General features: G+C 39.9%; 1 protein-coding gene across 1 annotated transcript in view; it reads right to left on the reverse strand.

The window, feature by feature from the left end:
• LOC102849222 (zinc finger protein 248-like) overlaps window positions 1-8,612 on the reverse strand; it is a 52,304-nt gene that overhangs the window by 42,443 nt on the left and 1,249 nt on the right. The gene's annotated exons all lie outside the window — the stretch shown is intronic.

Below are 8,612 nucleotides of genomic sequence, written 5' to 3' on the forward strand. Positions count from 1 at the left end.
ATTATTATTATTATTATTATTATTAATTTTACAAAATTTGAATACACTGTATTCCAGATAATATTCTTCCAATTTCCCTCACTCCCCCCATGAAATTATACAACCTCATGATTAATCTCTCCTCCCCCTGCACATCCTCATCACTCTGCTTCCCCCCATCCTTATACTCATTCTACAATAATGGTTTTATATAATATTTGTCCTTATGGGGTCTGAGTTAGTTCACTCAGCATAAAGCTCTCCAGTCCCTACCAAGTTAGGTAATAATTTACAAAATCATTGCTCCTGAATGCTGTGTAATACTCCATTGTGTAAATGTACCATAATTTCTCAACCCATTAGTTTATAGTTGGGCATCTGGGCTGTTTCCATGCTCTTGTGATGGTGAATAATGCTGCTATAAACATTGGTGTACAAGTCTTCGTTTGTGCCTCAGTTCTCATATTCTCAGGGTATATTTGGAATAGTTGGGTCATATGGAATTTCTATGTTCAGCTTTTTGAGGAAACACCAAACTGCCTTCTAGAGAGGTTGTACCATTTTACAATCTTACCAACAATGTAGAAGAGTTCCTATCTTGCACATCCTCTCCAACATCTTTTATTACTTGCTGCCCTGCTAAACTTTGCCATGGCTACTGGGGTAAGGAGGTATCTCTTTGTGGTTTTGATTTGCATCGCTCTTATTGCCAGTGATCAGAGCACTTCTTTGCGTCTGTTGGCCATCCAAATGTCCTCCTCTGCAAAAAGTCATTCCATTTCTCTTTCCCATTTGGCAATTGGATTATCAGTCTTTTTCTCCTGGAGGCCCAGAAGTATTCTGTAAACAGGTTTTCTTTTCACCTTGTTGAAAAAAGATTTTGATGAGCAGAGAGTTAATCTTTAGAAGGTTCCATTCATCAATTTTTATTCTCTTCAGATTGTGCATTTTGTGTATTTGGCAGTCTCTTTCTACCATAGACTAGGCCTTCTAAGATTGATCCCAGTTTGTCTCTTATGAACTTTATGGGTTTGGGCTTTATTCCCAGGTCTCTGATCCACCTTGAGTTGATTTTTGTGTATGGTGTGAAGATGTAGATTCTGTTTCCGCTTTCTGCAGGTAGCAGTGCAGTTTTGCCAACACTGTTTGTTGAAGAGGTTGTCATTTTCTCATTTGATAGGTATTATTTCCTTGTCTCATATCAGTTGGCCAGATAGCTAGGTCTATTTCTGGGTTCTTAATTCTGTTCCATTGGTCTATGTGCTTATCATTGTAACAGTACCATGCTATTTTGGTTACTACTACTGAGTAGTAGCTTTAGAGGTCAGGGAATACTATGCCTCCCTCTTCATTTTTGGCTTTTAGAAATGCTTTGCTTATTAAGGGTCTCTTTCCTCTCCAAATAAACTTAACAGTTTCCCTTTGATTTTGTAAAAAAAATAAAAAAATTAAAAAATAAAAATTCAGTTCTATTGTTTTGTCCCATTAGTGTACTGGATACTTTAGCCACTTCAGTCCTAATATTCTGGTTTGCATTTACTTGAACTTTAATTATTTCCAGTACTATGCTGCTATACCCTCTCTCTATTGTGATGATTTTTTAGTTCTTGTACCTCTTTCCCTATTGTTGTTATGTACCACCGAGTCACCTGCAACTCATAGAGACACTATGTACAAATAGCCTTAAACCCTGCTCTATCCTGTGCCAATCTGTCTCCAACACACCTGCCTCGATAAACCCAGTCACAATCAATCCACCTCATAGAGGGCCTTCCTCCCCTGCACCGTCTTTCCACCCTCCCAAGCACGACGTCCTTCTCCAAAGATTGGTCATTCCTTGCAACATGTCCAAAATATGTCAGACGAAGCTTCAGAATCCTTGTCTCCAAGGAGGAGCCTGTTTTAACCATCTCTAGGATGAAATTGTTCATTTTCTTAGCAGTCCATGGCATATTCAATACTCTTCTCCAACACCACAGCTCAAAGGCATCAATTCTCCTAACCTCACTAGTCATTGTCCAGCTCTCTGAAGCATAGTAAGTGACTGCAAAGACCATGGCATGTATCAGGGACAAGTTAGTCACCAGAGTGACACCATTGTTCATCAGTTTTTCAGAGAGATCCCTAACGGCAGACTCCCATCACAATATACCTTTTAATTTCCTGGCTGCTGGTGCCAAGAGTGTTGACTGTGGAGCCAAGCAAACTAAAAGCTGTGAACAATATCAATCTCAATCTCATCACCATCCATCCTGATGTTGCTAATTGGTCCAGTGCTGAGAATCTTTGTTTCTTGATATTGTGCCTCAATCCATATTGAAGGCTGCAGTCCTTGTCCCTCTGCAGCAAGCACTTCAGGTCCTCCACAGTTTCAGCAAGCAGGATTGTGTCATCTGCATAATGCAGATTGTTGATGAATCTTCCTCCAATCCTGATGCCATACTTCTCCTCAAAGAGCCCAGCCTCCCAGATAATCTGTTCTCAATATAGATTGAAAAGGTATGGAGATAGGACACATCCCTGGCATGCACCCATCCCAATTTTGAACCATGCAGTGAGTGTTTCTTTGCTCTGTTCTGATGACTGATTCAAGAATACGCTTTGCACAACCATGATCAAATGTTCTGGGATTCCCATTATTCTCGGAGTCAGCCACAGTTTGTTGTGATCCACACAGTCAAATGCCTTTGCAAAATCAATGAAACAGGTAGACATTCCTGAAAGTCCCTGCTTTCAGCCATGATCCATTTAATATTAGCTACAATATCCCTAGTTCCGCGACCCCTTCTACACCAGCCTGCATATCTTGCAGTTCTCTGTTGTTGTGCTGTTCCAGTTATTTTTGGACAATCTTCAACAGAATCTTGCTTGCATGGGATATCAGTGATATTGTTTCATAGTTTCCACACTCTGTTGGATCACTTTTCTATGGAATGGGAACAAATATAGATCTCTTTTATTCAGTTGGCCAAGTGGTTGTCCTCCAGGCTTCTTGACACAACTTGGAGAGTTATGTTGTTACGTTGTTAAATGCTGTCGAGTCGCTTGTGACTCATAGTGACCCTAGGTACAACAGCCCTAAACTCTGCTCTGTACTGTGCCAATCTCACTGTCTCTGGTACACCCATATTGATTACCCCAGTCACTGAATCAATCCACCTCATAGAGGGCTTTCCCCTCCCGCGCCATCCTTCCACTCTCCCAAGCATGATGTCCCTCTCCAAGGACCAGTCCCTCCTATGTCCAAAGTATGTCAGATGAGGCCTCAGAATCCTTGCCTCCAAGGAGTAGCCTGGTTTAACCCTCTACAGGATGAATCTATTTGTTTTCTTAGCAGTCCATGGTACACTCAGTACTCTTCCCTAGTACCACAGCTCAAAGGCATCAATTCACCTTCTACCCCTCCTAGTCACTGTCCAACTCTCTGATGCATAACAAGTGATTGCAAAGACCATGGCCTGTATCAGACACATCTTAGTCTCCAGAGAGACACCGTTGCTCTTCAGTACTTTGGAAAGGTCCCTAACAGCAGACTTTCCCATCACAATGCGTTTTTTAATTTCCTGGCTACTGGTGCCATGAGTGTTGACTGTGGAGCCAAGCAAACTAAAAGCTGTGAACAATCTCAATCTCTTCACCATTCATCCTGATACTGCTAATTGGTCCAGTGCTGAGAATCTTCGTCTTCTTGGCATTGAGCCTCAATCCATATTGAAGGCTGCAGTCCTTGACCCTCTGCAGCAAGCACTTCAGGTCCTCCTCAGTTTCAGCAAGCAGGGTTGTGTCATCTGCATAATGCAGGTTGTTGACAGAGCTTCCACCAATCCTGACACCACATCTCTCCTGATAGAGCCCAGATTCCTGGATAATCTGTTTTGCATACAGGACACATTCCTGGCCCTTCCTAATTTTGAACCATTCAGTGTTTCCTTGCTCTGTTCTGACGACTGTCTCTTGGTCCAAGTATAGGTTTCTCATTAGCACGATCAAGTGTTCTGGGATTCCCATTCTTCTGAGAGTCAGCCTTTGCATAATCAATGAAACACAGATAGACATTCATCTGGTATTCCCTGCTTTCAGCTAAGATCCATCTAACATTAGTTACAATATCCCTAGTACCACGACCCCTTCTAAACCCAGCCTGGACTTCTGGCAGTTCTCTGCTGATGTACTGTTCCAGTCATTTTTGGATAATCTTCAGTAGAATCTTGCTTGCATGTGAAATCAATGATATTGTTCTACAGTTTCCACACTCTGTTGGGTCACCATTCTTTGGAATAGGAACAAATATAGATCTCTTCCAGTCAGTTGGCCAAGTGTTTGTTCTCCAGATTTCTTGGCACAATTTGGTGAGCACATCCAGGGCAGCATCTGTTACCTGAAATATACCATCTATTCTTGGGGCTTTACTTTTTGCTATTTCCTTCAAAGCAGCTTGTACTTCTTCCTTCATCACTACAGGCTCTTGCTCATTATGTTGTTTCACTAAATCCTTCTGCATCTGCCAATTCCTTTTGATACAGTAACTCAGTATATTCCTTCCATCTTCATTTAATACTTTATGGATCATTTAATATTCTGCCTAAAGCATACTTGATTAAAGGGGTTGCTTTCATAGTTAAAAGTCATTTCTAGATGCATCTAAGTACAATATTGTGAGTGACAGGATAATATCCATACACATACAAGGAAGTCCAGTGAATACCACTATCATTCAGATACATGCACCAACAACCAGAGCCAAAGAAGAGGAAATAGATTATTTCTACCAACTTTTAGAGTTGGGGATCAATCAAACATGCAATCAAGATGCATTGATAATAATAGGTGACCGGAATGTAAAAGTTGGGAACAGAGAAGAAGATTCAGTTGGAAAACATGGACTCGGTGACAGAAATGAAGCTGGAGATTGAATTATGAACAATCAATGACGTATTCATTGCAAATACATTTTTTAAGAGACATAAACACAGGTTATAGACACGGATTTCACCTGATGGTATTCATAGAAATAAGATTGATTACATTTGTGGAAAAAAACACTGGAGAAGCTCAAAATCAGCTGTGAAAACTAGACCAGGAGCTGACTGTGGAACAGACCACCAACGACTCATATGCAAGTTCAAGCTGAAGCTGAGGAAAATGAAACCGAATCCACAGGAACCAAAATACGACTTTGAGTCTATCCCACCTGAATTTCAGAACCATCTCAGGAACAGGTTTGAGGCCTTGAACACTGATGAGTAAAGACCAGATGAGTTGTGGGAGGATATCAAGGGTATCTTCCAGGAAGAGTGCAAATGGTGATTACAAAGACAGAGGAGGAAGAAAAGACCAAAATGGATGTCAGGAGAATCTCTGAATATTGCAGTGGAGCTCAGAAAAGCCAAAGCAGACAGAAGAATTCAAGATACTAAAGAGCTGAACAATTGAAAAACAAGGAACTCATGCAATATTATTCAAAATGGGTGACCGTGGAGGACATTGTGACTGAGATACCTCACTCAGCATAAAGGGACAAATGCTATATGGTGCCACTGTTGTAGAATGAGGCTGGCATTGGGGTGGGGGGTAAGACTGAGAAAAACTGGATGAAATATGTTTATGGCATTGAAGTCTATGGGGGAGAGAATAGTCTAAAAGTATTATATTTTAGGGCATTATTTTTATCGTAGGAGTACGCAATGAGGGTTGCCGAGTGGATTATATTTGGGGGTAGGGAGTGAGGTTTGGGGAGGTGCGGGGGGATTGTGTACCAATGAAGGAGTTTTTCTTTTGCTTTTCAAGGAGAGGAGCAAACGGGGAAACGGGGGGGGTTTGTTTGGGGAGAAGGGTGCAACAATGAATGAAAGGAATTCCAAAATCTCTGTAGATGTTCATTGAAATGAAAAAGAAACAAACTAAATTAATAAAGAAATCAATTAAAAAATAAAAAAAAATAAAGAGCTGAACAGAAGATTTCAAAAGGCAGCACGGGATGACAAAGTAAAATATTACAATGAAAAGTGCAAGGAGCTGGAGTCAGAAAATCAAAAGGGGCGAACTAACTAAGCATTTCTTAAGGTCAAGGAACTGAGGAACAAATTCAAACTACGTGTTGGAGAGCTATAGTTTCAATTTTTCCTTCCATCTTTTGCAGTTTCTTCTGTAGTTGTTCATGTTCTTCTGTGTCTGTATACTTCTTTTGGATACCTGTCTCTGGAGTATTCACTTCAGTTTCTTTATGGCTTCCATTGTTTCTTCCATCATCTGCGCCTTCTTCTGTAGCTGTTCATAAAACTCCACATCAATATATTTCTTTTTGTTCTCTGCCTCTGGGACATTCACTTTATTTCTGGCTTCCATTATTTTCTTCCAACATTTGTACCTTCTTCTCTAGCTGTTTTAATCACTCCATGTCAATATGTATCTTTCGTCTCCCTGACTCTAGGGTGTTTACTGGGTCTGCAATATACTCTGGTTCTTTTTTCACAATGTTTACAGCTGCCTGCTGCTCTCTTGACATTATGTGAAGTTTTTCTTGGTATGTGTTAGGCTGTTGCTATTGTGTCTGCATAGGTTATTGGTAGCTCTTTATCTTTGTGATGTTACCAATTAGGCATCAGATTAAAATCTTCATTTTATGGTGATAAGGATGTCCTTTCTGGTACTATGGAACAGGAAAGTTTGCCTTTCCTAAAGTCGTTCAGATCCTCTCGGGTCTGCAGTGCAGACCTACAGGAATCTCACCTTATTGCAGATCTGAGGATCTACTGTCCTCCCTTTTCTGAAGAGTGGTGTGTGAATTGGTGCTCCAACTTAAGTAGGTTCTGTTGGGGCTTTGAAAGCTATTCTCTTCAAAACACTTCAGCAGGTCAGCTATGAAAGTGAGTCTCTAGTCTAATTATAGCCCCCATCCGAAACTCTATTGTCCTCTATGGTCCCTGGGATGCCTTCATAGTGGCAAGTATCCCCAAATGGTGGAGCTTTCATCCAGGGGAATTTCAGGCCCCTCTTTCACCAGCATCTCAGAGTGCTGGTTCTGAGACTGAGTCTCTCACCTGATTGCAGTCTTCTCTATTGCAGTCTATTATCCTCCTTTGTCTGTAGAATAGCACACAACCAGGTGTGTGTGCAACGTAAGCCTTTAAGAGTGTTTTAACTGCTATTTCTTTTTCATTCTTACTCCAACTACCACCCACATTCCACCAGTATATTCACCACAAAGAAGTCAGAGATTCTTTTAAACTAAATCACATCTAAGGACTTTATGATGAGATTTACACTTATATTTAATTATAAGGAATTAAAGGTTTCTCATATTATTAAAAAAGGAATTTAATGTATCCAATTTAATTTATTTTGCTGTTATTTCCTACCAATCTGCACCTTATTCATCTCCAGCCACACGAGGCTCCATGCCATTTTTCAAATACTCCAAGAATATGCCTGTGTAAGAGTATCTCATATTTCTTCTACCAAGATTACTCAGGATGTAGATAATCAACTCTCAATTTATTAAATTATCAGCTTGAATTCTGACCTCATTAGAGACTATCTCTGGCCTCTCTACTAAAAAATATCACATGCTATCTTCTCCACACCCATTTTCCATGCTTTAACTTTCTTCCCAGTACTTACCACCACTTATCATAGTTTGTGTGAATGATAGATGGTTCTGCATTGTGTCCCTTGTTGTAATATACACTCTTAATACACAATATTGTATTAACACTTAAAACATTACTGGGCCATAGTGTACATTCATGACATATGTACTGAGAGAATAAAGTATTATATGAATGGATGTTAACTAGCAAGAAAGTAATCAAACACAAAGGAAGTAGATAAATACTTTCTAAAGCCAGAGAAAGAAAACCATGTAAAATTAAGCAGATCACAACTTCTCATTCAATTCATTTGTGGCTGGATATCTGGGCTGTTTCCATGTTCTTGCAATGGTGAATAATGCTGCTATGAACACTGGTGTACAAGTTTCTGTTTGAGCCTCAGTTCTAATTTTTGGGGGATATATTTCAAGCAACTGAATAGTTGGGTCATGTGGAATTTCTATGTTCAGCTTTTTGAGGAAGTGCCAAACTGCCTTCCAGAGTGGTTATAACATTGTACAATCCCACCAACAATGTAAAACCTTACCAGATCTTCTCCAACATTTATTATTTGCTGTCCTGCTAAAGTGTGCCACTGCTACTGGAGTGAGATGGTATCTCATTGTGGGTTTGATTTGCATCTCTCTAACTGACAGTGATTTGGAGCATTTCTTCTTATGTCTGTTGGCCATTTGAATATATTCCTCTGTGAAAATTCTTTTCATGTCTTTTACCCATTTTGTAATTAGCTTATCAGTTTTTTCTTGTGGAGGCTTAGGAGTATTCTATAAACTTTTGTTATGAGACTCTTGTCTGAGATGATATTGCCAAATGTTTGTTCCCAGTCACATACAATCGGAATACTACACAGAAAACAGGGGCAAAGATTTTGTGAATTACTACCTAACTTGAGAGAGACTGGAAAACATTATTCTGAGTAAACTAACTCAGTCATATAAGGACAAATACTGTATAAAACCATTATTGTAGAATGAGTATGACGATCCAAGGTAGGGGAGATGGTGGAAATAGAAGGGTAAGAAT

The sequence above is a fragment of the Elephantulus edwardii genome, unplaced genomic scaffold, assembly GCF_000299155.1.
Source record: "Elephantulus edwardii isolate Elephantulus edwardi_28Jun2011 unplaced genomic scaffold, EleEdw1.0 scaffold00576, whole genome shotgun sequence".
NCBI classification, from domain to species: domain Eukaryota; kingdom Metazoa; phylum Chordata; class Mammalia; order Macroscelidea; family Macroscelididae; genus Elephantulus; species Elephantulus edwardii.